The sequence below is a fragment of the Theropithecus gelada genome, chromosome 6, assembly GCF_003255815.1.
Source record: "Theropithecus gelada isolate Dixy chromosome 6, Tgel_1.0, whole genome shotgun sequence".
NCBI classification, from domain to species: domain Eukaryota; kingdom Metazoa; phylum Chordata; class Mammalia; order Primates; family Cercopithecidae; genus Theropithecus; species Theropithecus gelada.
Genome location: NC_037673.1, coordinates 1393081 through 1405437, shown reverse-complemented (window position 1 = coordinate 1405437; position 12357 = coordinate 1393081). Strand labels below are relative to the sequence as shown.

General features: G+C 50.3%; 1 long non-coding RNA gene and 1 pseudogene across 1 annotated transcript; one reads left to right on the top strand and one right to left on the bottom strand.

Annotated features, from left to right (window-relative positions):
* Positions 1-444: 444 nt before the first annotated feature.
* Positions 445-5836, top strand: LOC112626577. Its single transcript, XR_003119914.1, has 3 exons — positions 445-626; positions 1422-1483; positions 4700-5836. It is a non-coding gene; the product is annotated as an uncharacterized LOC112626577 (long non-coding RNA).
* Positions 5837-9541: 3705 nt separating this feature from the next.
* LOC112626167 lies at positions 9542-10939 on the bottom strand (annotated as a pseudogene).
* Positions 10940-12357: the final 1418 nt, after the last annotated feature.

Below are 12357 nucleotides of genomic sequence, written 5' to 3'. Positions count from 1 at the left end.
TGCAACCTCGGCCTCCCGGGTTCAAGCAATTCTCCTGCCGCAGCCTCCCGAGCAGCTGGGATTACAGGCGTGCGCCACCACGCCCGGCTAATTTTGTATTTTTAGTAGATACGAGGTTTCTCAATATTGGCCAGGCTGGTCTCGAACCCCCGACTTCAGGTGATCCACCGGCCTCGGCCTCCCACAGCGCAGGGATCACAGGCGTGAGCTACCGCGCCCCGCCCAGAGTTTCCGACTGTTAGCCTGAATCACATTCACGTCAAAACTTCTTTCTATAAAAGAACTAAAAGGCAAACTAAGTCCTTGCTCCATCACTTCCCGTCCCGGATCGCGGCGGGGTATTTTCCCCAACCGCCTTCACGCACCGCGCCCAGGCGGCCGCGCCGGAGCATCCCGCGCACACGCATTTCCTGCGCCCCCGGAAGTGGCGGTAACGCCAGGCCCTGCCCCCGGCAGAGGCGGAAGCGGAATCGCCTTGAGAGATCTCCCGTCGCCGCAGGCGCCTCAGCCCGGCAGCGCGCCTTGGCCTTTGGCCGCCTGCTCCTACCGCTCCCCCGGAGCCGGCCCTGGGCTTGCTGCGGGCGCGGCGCTGCCGGGCCAGTGCTTCTGTGCAATGTCTTCCAGAGGTGCGGCCTGGCCCCGCCCCGGCACCTCCCGCCTCCGCGGCGACCGCCCCCGACCCCCGCGGCCTCCCCCGTCCCCTGCCCCGACCGACGCGGCCGCCCCCGTCCCCTGCGGGTCCCCTGCGGCTGCCCCCGTCCCCTGTGGGTCTCCTGTGGCCGCCCCCGCCTCCTGCCCCGTCCCTGCCCTGTGCGTTGGGCCCTTCCAGAGGTGCAGAGTAGCCGCTGCAGACCCGAGGTCGCGGCCACCGGCTCCTGGGCTAGGCCCTTTTTCTCGCCTCAGGAGCCGCCGGGCGGAGGGTCTCCAGGGGTGCTTGTTCGGGGAAAGCAGAGACAGACAGCCTGGGCGCTGTTAAGTGTCAGCAGCCGAGGAAGCAGCAGCGACCTGGCGTCTGCTCGGGGCAGGTGACCTTTCCGGCGGCGCCTTCTGTCCCGGGTCGCTTTTCCACTGAATGAGTGACCGAAACTGGAGTGACTCATGGCCAGGGAATGCCGTAGTTATCTGAGGGAATCTTGTTTGTGAAAAAGGGAAACTGGTGCAAATGTGAATTCAGACAGGCCAGGAGAGGAAGGAAGGGAAGGATTGAGAAAGATGATTGGCCTCTTAGGGGAAGACCCCGCTTGGACGTGGGCTCCTGGGGCACTTCCTTGATTCCCGTGTCCTCCTCAGCGGGATGGGAGGGGCGGAGGTTCCAGGAGGCTCCGAGCCTTCCAGAGTCGGTGCAGGGTTGACAGGAGACGTTTGTTTTGCTTTTCCTGAACTTTGGATCGCCAGCTTATTTGGTCTTCTTGATGTTGTAGGGTTGATAAAGACAGGAGTGGAGTGATATCGGACACCGAGCTTCAGCAAGCTCTCTCCAACGGTGAGTGGGCCAGTGGGACCTGGGTCGGGACCCAGAAGCCTGCTCTGCTCGCAGTGGATAACTTTCTTCCTGAAGTTCATTTTCCAAGGACAAAGGGATCATTAGGACAAAGTATTATTACTGCTTCATGGTGGAGATGCTTCTGGTTTATGTTGTGGCTGCCGCTGTTATTTGGAGTGCCTCACCAAGCCGGCTGACAACTGCGTGCATGAGCACAAGGAAAGGCTTCTTGAGAAATGAAAACTAGGTTGTAGGTTTAGGAGGGAAATAGGAAGCTTAGCTCTGTACAGCGGGAAGCCTTTTGGTAAGTTGGAGGTCCTTGACTTTCCTCGGTGACTGCATCTTGGTGACTTCTCTGAATAGACCTTTGAGGGCATTGGGGGGTGATTGTTGGAGGGCTTGGGGAGCTCAGGCAGCACTTGTGTGGGAACGTGGCTGTTACAGGAGCCGCAGAAACGGGGACTGCATTCCTGGGGAAAGGATTGGGGGTGTTGGAGGCGCTGGCAGGGGAATTATGGGGAGGTGTTCTTATCAGTGTGCGAATACTGGGCGTTCAGGCGGCGGGAAATCCGGGTCCTTGGGTGTTGTGAGCTCCCTGGAGTTACCTTCTTGCCAGTTTCAGTTCAATTGATCCCCCCTCCCCTGGGAAGGTCACGTTTTACTTCATTGAACACCTGACTGCCGCTTTTTCTGTAATCCCTTGGGGGCAGTCATCTTTTCTAAATCTGTGTATAGTTTGCCTTTCCAGATCCGTGCCATTTAAGCTAGAAAAGGGGTCGGTTTTGAGATGTTGTGAAAATGTTGAAAGGCTCCTCGTTATTAGTGGGAAGTACCTGATGTTGCCAGAGACTGGACTGGGACACAGGGAGCACTACTGCTGCTGGACACTGCCTCACTGCGCTGTGCGTGGGGGATGCTTCATTCAGCCTTACTGCCTAATGATTTGTGAGGATTTGTGTTTTCAGAGTAACATGTTTACCTTATATTCTGACATCAGTTCCTGATATGTGACGTGTGGGCCACAGATGCTGGTGTATTATTTCACATGCATTTATATAGATTGTTTTCAGGGAATTCAGAAATTCTGTTATCTCTGCTCTAGTGATTGTGCTTTCTTGATTTTTCTCTTTTCATTATTCTTAAATCCTCCTTTTTTAAATTTGCATCTCAGTTCCTTTATACTTGGGAAGTGCAAAACATGGCTACTGGAAAAAGATGTCAAGAGAACCTGGAATCCAGTAGGCTACAATTTGGCAAATCTTAGCTTAAAACGTCCTAAATGTTGACCACAGTGGATGCAGATGGCTCTGTGCATCATCTGTGAAATGTGGTCAGATGACCACCCAGGTTCAAGTGGTTTGTCACCAGGGTGGTACGAGCCACACGGAGTGCCCTCCCCAGAGGCCATGTTGCGGAGACATTTATTTTGAGTGGTTTTCCAGTGAGTGATGCAAGGTTCATGATCCATTTTAACAGCCTGCTTTTTATGCGTTTGTTCAGGTTTTTAGGATTTTAGGTTTAATTTTAGGTTTTCTGTTAAACTTGCTCACCTAGGAGTGGTGGTCAAATACTGGACCTCATTAGTGTGAAAGCCTGCCCACCTTGGCAGGCTCCACTGGAGTGCTTTGGGGCCTGTCTGGATTCCAGTCCTGGCTCTACCAGTTTTGTGTCCTCGCCGTTACTGGGAGGGAATATTGAGGAAATGTATGCGAGGTGCTTCCCGTGATCCTGGCATGGAGCAAGTGCTCAGTGACTGTCAGCTGCGATTATTAGTAGTGGCTAATACACGACCACTGTTCTTGGCCAACAAGCCCGCTCAGAGCTTTAATGGTTTTCCATCACCTAATGATGGTGATGATGGTTTCCACTTACTGAACACTCACACGTTGGGCTAGGCACTTAAATCCAGGGTCAGCATTATTGTTTGGGGGTTGGGGGCAGACACCTCCTGCTCTGACTTGGATGTTTGGGTTCCCATATTTTCACCAGAGGGTGTTAGTCCTGCCCCACTTCAGCTGGTCCTCAAAGCACATATAGCTCTTTAATCATCAGCAAGTATCTGTCAGAACATAATGTTGATTTCAGCTGCTACTAAATATCTACCAGGAGCCTGCTTGAGAGAGAGAATTGCCGGACAGGTGCTGAGTCCCCCATTCCTGAGATACTTTGAAATGAGTGTCTGGCTTAACCCAAGCTGTGCATCGGGACCTCTCACTGTGTTCCCAATGGAGTCACTTTTCTTAGGCACCCCCCTTTACCTTGGGCTCTGAGCTTCCTCTGCCTTTCATCTCTGTAGGATGAAGCCCACTTGCCCTTCAGGATGCAAAGCCCTCTTCTCTAAAGTGCCTGCCGGGCCAGGTGCAGTGGCTCACGCCTGACCTCCCAACACTTTGGGAGGCCAAGGCAGGGGGATCGCTTGAGCACAGGAGTTTGAGACCAGCCTGGGCAACATTGTGAGGCCCTGTTCCTTGAATTGCCCTGGGAGATTTCCTCAGCTTGTGCTGGGGGCATGTGGCCCCATGAAGCCCGTAGTCACTGTCCACCCTGAGGGACGCTGGCTTTGGGGCTCACACGCCTGCTGCAGGGCAGCCCCCGGAGATGGCCGCCCTGTTCCTCCCTGGAGCTGGAGCTGCAATGTGTGCTTAGCAGCTGTGGTGGCTGTTCTGTTTTGTTTGCATCTTATAAACCATTTACCTGATTACATTTTCCTCTTCAATTTAGCTGCTAGAAAATTTAAAGTCCGGTTGGTGGCTCGCCAGTAATGAGAGTTTACAGTAGAGGTAAACTTTATGACAGAGTCTTAGACCTCTTCACTTTCTCCTCAGCCAACATGGTTAACATTTACTTTATTTTGCTGTACTGTGTCTTTGTGTTTCCTGAGTTCCTTCTGGAATAAGGCAGGTCATTAGTAAGCACAGGTTTCTGGTCGTCTCACAGCCTCAGGCAGTGGGCGGTGCTGTCCGTGCTCCCTTTCCGGTTGCCTGTGGTAGCTCTCAAGTTGCAGGGCTGCGATTTGAGCACCGTGTTTCTGTCGTGTTCTGTGGTGGTTTGCTCCTCACATGTGAGCGTTCACCCTGTGGCCCTGTGTTTTTCCACCACACCTCTGCCTGGTGGCATCCTACTGGATGTCTCAGCAGAGCCACTCTGTTCTGGATGACCTTGTCCCCAACCCCTTTGCTCTGGGCTCTGAGCTGCTTCTGCTTTTCATCTCTGTAGGATGAAGCCCCACCCGCCCTTCAGGATGCCAGCCTTGGCAACATCGTGAGACCCTGTTTCTACAAAAAGTCAACAAAATGAACCCAGTGTGGTGGTGCACGCCTGTAGTCCCAGCTTCCTGGGAGGCTGAGATGGGAAGATCGCTTGAGCCTGGGAGGTTGAGGCTGCATTGAGCTGAGATCAAGCCACAGCACTCCAGCCTGGGAGACAGAGCGAAACCCTATCTCAAAAAAACAAAGAAAGTGGATGCGTGCTGCTCCTGCCATTGGGTCATCGCAGCATTTTTCTTTTCTCTGATGCGCACCTTTTGCCTCATCGTGGGGTCTCATGTTTTCGTAGTTCCCCCTCACTACTGGATTGTGAGCTGCGTGAAGGAAGGTTCATAGTTGTGTTGTATGTACAGGCACACAAAATTTGTCTTTGGACAGACACATATCAATCCGCTTCCTTCTCCTCTCTGAATTTCTTTATATGAAAAAATAATTAGAGATGGAGTCTCACTGTCTTTCCCAGGCTGGTCTCAAACTCCTAGGTTCAAGCGATCGTCCCGCCTCAGCCTATACTAATATGAATTCCTATACTAATGTGATTGAAATTAGTGTGACTTCTATAAAAATTGTTCTCCCAGATTGGGCTTCTGTTTTGATAGTAGAAGTAAATTATTAGGCCATTTCAAGAAATTAATATATTACTGGTAGAAAAACTGAAGCTACAAAATGGCCTGGTTTCTCACCTCAGTTAAATTTGTGCTTCTGAGTGTTTGTATTGTAGGTGAAACTGCACTGAGTAGGTATTTGTGGCCCGTACACTGATTCCTTGATGAGACTTGTTTGCACAGGAGAGCTGCTAAAAATTACTGCTCTCAGGGAGGTCTGTGGTAAACAGGTATGAAGAAGAAAACTGTTCTCTGCCCTTCTTTTTGCAATAAAATGTTACAAACTATCTTGAGTTCGATCCCTTTTCAGTTGTTTGGGTTTTTTGTTTTTTTTGTTTTAAACATTCACATATTTCTTGGAATCATAAGAAATTAACTTTGTGCTTCTGAAGTAGGTTTGCCTTAATATAACACTGATGTATTTGTAAGGGGCATTTTTAAAGCTGTACTTTAAAAAATAATAATTCTTACATTCTTTTGAAGGTTTTTGTTTGTTTGTTTTTGAGACGGAGGCTCGCTTTGTCGCCCAGGCTGGAGTGCAGTGGCGTGATCTTGGCTCACTGCAACCTCCATGTCCGGGGTTCAAGCAATTCTCCTGCCTCAGCCTCCTGAGTAGCTGGGACTACAGGTGCCCGCCACCACGCCCAGCTAATTTTTTGTATTTTTAGTAGAGATGGGGTTTCACCGTGTTAGCCAGGATGGTCTCAATCTCCTGACCTTGTGATCTGCCCACCTCAGCCTCCCAAAGTGATAGGATTACAGGCGTGAGCCAGGGGGCCAACATGGTGAAACCCCATCTCTACTAAAAATACAAAATTAGCTGGGAATGGTGGTGTGCGCCTGTAATCCAGCCACTCGGGAGGCTGAGGCATGAGAATCAGTTGGACCCGGGAGGCAGAGGTTGCAGTGAGCTGAGATCACGCCACTGCACTCCAGCCTTGGGGACAGTGAGACTCCATCTCAAAAAAAAAAAAAAAATGATAATGGAATAACCCTTGTTTAGGTGTTACAAAATCCAGGCCAGACAAATCTAAACTTAATCTCACACCCAGTTCCTAGATTAGTCTCTTCTCCAGCTCAGGTTTGGCCTAAGCCTCAGGGGTCCTTACTTGGTGGGCGCCACCTGCTCCCTTCCCCACCTTTGTTCCTGTTTTTCCTCTGCTGGCTCCTCCCGGGTTGGGTGTGTTCAGAGGCAGAGACAGGCTAAAGGTCTTTGGCTTTTAGGTTCTGTTGATGGGTGAGTTCCAAATACTAGCTTTCTCTTGTAGGATATTTCATTTAGTTATCTATTAAAAATATTTATTTGGAACACACCATTCATGTGCCAGACACTTCCAGGCGCTTAGGAATAGGGTGATAGATGAGATCAACAAAAATACCTGCCCACGTTAAGCTCCTGTTCTAGGGAAGACAAAAAATAAAATACACGTGTCCTTAGTACGTTAGAAGGTTCCAAGTACTGTAAAGAAAAATAAAGCAGGCTGGACTCGGCGGCTCATGCCTGTAATCCCGGCACTTTGGGAGACAGGTGGGAGGATTACTTGAGCTCAGGAATTTGAGACCAGCCTGGGTAACATGGCAAATCCTGTCTCTACCAAAAGAAAAAAAAACATTAGCTGGGTGGGGTAGTCCCAGCCACTGGGGAGGCTGAGGAGGGAGAATTGCTTCAGCCCTGGAGGTGAAGGTTGCAGTAAGCCGAGATTGTGCCATTGCACTCCAGCCTGGGTGATAGAGCCAGACCCTGTCTCAGAAAAAAAAAGTAAAGAAAATGAAAAAAAGAAAGCAGAGATGGGGCAAGCAGGGGAGAGGGCTGGGGACACAGGGGAGGGTGCTGGGGATGCAGGGGAGGGGTTGGGAACACGGGGTAGAGGCTGGGGACGCAAGCTTTCCTGAGTTCCCACAGTTCTCTGCCCCTCTCCTGTCACACAAGGCGTGGGCCCCCTGGGGCTTGTGGTGGTTTTGCGCCAAGCTAATATCTTGTTTTTCCCAACAGACAGAGGCCCACTGAGGCTTCTCTCTCCTCCACAGGGAACAGCATTGGCCTAAACCTGCAGACACCATTGCAAAGGGAAGTCAGCTCAGGCGAACCCGCTGGTGAAGAATGATTCCAATGTGGGGACACAGAGGCCGACATTTCTTGCCATAGGTGATTTAATGTTGGGCCTCAATTTTTCACTCTCCTGTAAGAGTATGACACAGCTCGCAGCTGCAGCCTAGCCAGGGCCCGAGGGAGGGTGGACGGACTTATCCATCCCACAGGTGTTGCTCGTGGCTGGGTGACTTGCTTCTGCCAACGAGATTTGCACAGACACGGCACAAGCAGAAGCCTGGAATGTGCGGGCACTGCCAGGCCTGCCCTCTAAGGCTCTTGATTTTCCCCATGAGATGCGCGTGCCCCGGGGAACAGCGGCTCTGGCTGCAGGATGAGAGGCGTGTGGAGCACACATGGTTCCCATGCTCAGCCTGGAGTCAAGCCCAGACTAGATCAGCCTAAGCCCAGCCACGCCACAGGTGCAGGAGTGAAGAGCAAATGCTAACTGTCCATGACAGTGGCTTTCAAAGGGGCGTGTCGTGTGCCTCATCCCAGCAACGGTGACCGCATTTCTCTGTCAGTCAGTCGGTAAATGATGGTTGACAAGCAGTGTGCTGGGAAGCTAGAGTGATTTGAGTAGATTTGGCCTCTATTCTCATGGAGCTTCCTTTCTAGAGGGGAAGGCAGATGATGGATAGATAGATAAATATAAGTGATTCTAATAGTTGGGGCAGCAGTCATTAAAAGTAATGGCAAAAAAAAAAAAGTGGGAAGGAGCTGGTGCTGCAGTTCGTTAATAGTAATGGCAAAAACCGTGATGACTTCTGCACCAGCCTAACACAGTAATCACGGGTGTGCAAAATGTGGCAATGGGGGAGTTCCAAGTGCTAGGATGGCATCTGGCTTCCTGGAGTCTGGAGATGGGTTGGCAACCTAACCAAGGTTAAGTCCCAGTGAGGGGGTGGGCAGGGAGCGATATTTCAGTGGAGACTCCAAGGATGAATGGTATTTAGAGAGTAAACCCCGGTAGTGAGAGGGGGAGTGTTTCTGGCACAAAGAGCCTGTGCCAAGGCCGGTGGGGCGGCAGGACACTGTGTGTTCATCCACCTGAGGGGCGACCAGCAGGCTGGAGCTGAGTGAGTTAAGAGGAGGATGCGGAGCCTGGGAAAGGCACCCCAGGCAGAGGGCACAGCAGGGGAAAGGTTCGGAGTCAGGACTGAGCCTCTGTGGTTTGGGGAACTCTCAGAGGCCTGTCTGGCGGGAAGGGAATGGCAGAGGGGAGAGACCTTAGGCCAGAGCAGAGGGCAGGGCCGTGCTGGGCACTGTAGGCTATGGATGGGAGCTGGCATTTAAGAGGGGAGACCGTAAGCCAGGGCAGGTGGGTGGAGGGCCGGGCTGGGCACCAGAGTGAAGACCATAGGCCAGGGTAGAGGGCAGGGCCGTGCCGGGCACTGTGGGCTGTGGATGGGTGCTGGCACGTAAGAGGGGAATCCACAGACCAGGGCAGAGGGCAGGGCCATCCTGGACACCTTGGGCTGTGAATGGGAGCTAGCATTTATGCTTGAGTGGTGGGAACATGTTAAAAGATTTTAAGGAGGGGAGTAACATTTGGGATTAATGTGTATTCTGGGAATCTCAACAAAGTAAATTCATAGTTTGAATTTTCATAAGACTTGTGTACAGGCAGAGAGAAATAAGATCGCGTCTACGGCTGTGTGTTGATTATATTAAAAATATTTCTAAGTTTTTAAACGTCATTTCAAATGCTGTGTTTCTATCTCACATTGGACATAAGTAGATTACAAGTTTAATGGAAAGTGGAAAAGTTAACTCATGAACATAAAAGAGATATCGATTTGAAAACAAAACATTTATTCATTTACTTCTGCTGCAGTTTTCTTGACTGCTGAAGTTCGTGAGAAGGGATTGTTCAGGGAGGGTTGTGGGGCTGAAGACCGGGACAGGAGCTGGTGCTACCACTATTCAAATCTGAGGATGGTGGAGCTGGAGCCTTGGGGAGGAGCCGACGCTGCCTTTAAGTCTGCCTGAGAGTTGTTGAGCTGGAGGTCCACGGAGGAGCTGGTGCTGCCACTGATGTCTTAGGTTGTGGAGCTGAAGACAGTGAAGGAGCCGGTGTGGCTATTCCTCTGTGAGGGTCGTGGAGCTGGAGATCCAGGGGGAGAGGTGATCTAGTTTGAGGTTCATGCAGCTGCAGACCCAGAGAGGAGCTGGCGTTTCTTTAGTTTCAGGGTTGCGCAGCTGTAGAACCCAGGAGGAGCTGGCATTTTTCTAGTATTAGTGTCCTGCAACTGGAGAGGAGCTCATGTTCCAGTTTGAGGGCCGTGCAGCTGGAGACCTGAGGGGGAGCTGATGTTCCAGTTTGAGGGCTGTGCTGCTGTAGATCCGGGGGGAGCCGATGTTCCAGTTTTAAGGTCCGTGCAGCTGGACACCCTACGGGGAGCTAATGTTCCATTTTTAGGGCCATGAAGCAGGATACCTGGCAGGGAGCTGATGTTCCAGTTTGAGGGCCGTGCAGCTGGAGACCCGGCGGGGAGCTGATGTTCCATTTTGAGGCCGTGCTGCTGTAGATCCGTGGGGAGCCGATGTTCCAGTTTGAGGGCCGTGCAGCTGGAGCCCAGGGCTGAGCTGATGTTCCAATTTGAGGGCTGTGCAGCTGGAGACCCGGCGGGGAGCTGATATTCCAGTTGGAGGGCCGTGCAGCTTGAGACCTGACGGGGAGCAGATGTTCCAGTTTGAGGGCGGTGCAGCTGGAGACCCGGGGGAGAAATGATGTTTTAGTTTCAGGGCCGTGTAGCTGGAGCCTGGGCGGGGAACTGATGTTCCAGTATGAGGGCCCTGCACCTGGAGACCTGGGGGGGAACATCAAACTGGAACATCAGCTCCCCTCCTGGTCTCCAGCTGCACGGCCCTCAAACTGGAACATCAGCTCCCTGTAGGGTCTCCAGCTGGAACATTGGCTCCCCGCCTGGTCTCCAGCTGCACGGTTCTCAAACTAGAACATCAGCTCTCTTNAGATTAAGAAATGACTTTTATCCCTTGCTATTTTGTCAAGGGCTACAGTGAATTACACACCCTGGCTTGGGTTTCCACACTACGTGCTGAAAGCCAGCAGTCATGCAGGCCATGCTCTCCCACACTTAGAAAAAAAGCCCATGAGAAAGAGCTCCATCAAGTTCACACAGAATGACCTCCAGCAAGACCTAGAAAATGCTCAGTTCCACAAAATACCTGTGTCCAAATCCTTTCAGCGCACAGCTCTGGCATCAGGTTCCCGTGAGGACAGACCCCGAGATGGATTTCTGGTTGGAGGCTGCTGCCAGAGGAGACAATGTGACCACAGATGGCTCATGCTGCTCCCACGCTGCAGGGACCAGTGACTTGGGGGTCCTGCTCACTGTCCTGTTGGGGAACTGCAGAGATTCACCCCAGCTGGGTGGACTCTGCTGTGTCTCCTGTCAAGAAGCTCCTCAGTTTACCTTGGTTTTTCCTTTTTAAAACTCTCTGGTGTTTTCCTCTCCAGTGGGGGCTGCATCTCACCTTAGAAGAAAAGATTTTCCAGTCGGGTGCTGTGGCTCATGCCTGTAATCCCAGCACTTTGGGAGGCCGAGGCAGGCAGATCACAAGGTCAGGAGATCGAGACCATCCTGGCTAACATGGTGAAACGCTGTCTCTACTAAAAATATAAAAAATTAGCCGTCTGTGGTGGTGGGCACCTGTAGTCCCAGCTACTCTGGAGGCTGAGGCAGGAGAATGGCATGAACCTGGGAGGCAGAGCTTGCAGTGAGCCAAGATCGAGCCACTGCACTCCAGCCTGGGCAACAGAGCGAGACTCCATCCCAAAAAAAGAAAAAGAAAAAGAAAAGAAAAAAGAAAAGATTTTCCAACTAGGGGCTGTCTTGGTAGCTGGTCCAGAAGAAGGTTTCCTCTCTCTGGAGTGAGGTCCAGCCAAGTAACTCCAGCAAGAACTCTCACTGAGTGGGGCTGCATCTGCCCTGTTCTCCTCCCATCCTCATGCAAACTGTGGAAACCCATCCATGCCCTATGTAAAGTCCTGCATCTTGGACTATAAAATGGCAAAAGCCGAGTTTAAAATAGATGATTATATTGACTCTATGAAGACAAGAAAGTTCTGAGGTAGACAATTGGTAAGCAAGCAATTATGTGTAACTTGTTAGAACACTAGGGTGTTTATTTGTCTCACTGATTATTTTCTGTTTAACAGGAGGGAGCCAGAGGGAGAGAAAGCTGGCTGGGAATTGAGAGGCATAAGATCACCTCAGTCCCAACAATTCTATGTAAATGATGATGCGAGGTGGGCTACTGGCAGGAGTCCCTGGAAATCCTCACAATCTCAGCTTTTAACTTCTGTAAAATATTATGTCATTTATGATCTCTTTGACAGATAACTTTTTTTCTAATTATAAAAGTGTATAATCTCTTTGGAGGCTCTTTGGTAAATATAAAATGAGTTATAAAAGAAAGAAAAATTATTCATAATTTTATCACTCTAATTTTGAAAATTATATTCCTGCATTTTTAACTAAATGTAGACATTTTAGATTGTACTATACATTAAATATTATATCTGTTTTTCATTCAATATTAGATTATAAATGTTTTACATAGTATAAACTATATATGTAAATCAGCTATTTCCACACCTGGATGCTTGATTTAACCCTCCTTATACTGTTAGCCATTTAAATGATTTCTACTTTATCCTATGAATAACACTTCAACCAGTCATTATTCTTATATATAGCTCATTCAGTCACTCATAATCTTGTTGAGCATTTATTTATAATTTAATTGCCTATTACCTGAGTGGATTGTGGTTATATGTTTATATGCTTATTCCAAATACAGTGCTAAGATTAGCATTAGAGACAGGAAAATATTCACGGGTTTTGAAACTAGAAGGAGCCAAACAAATCCATGATCCAGCTTCGC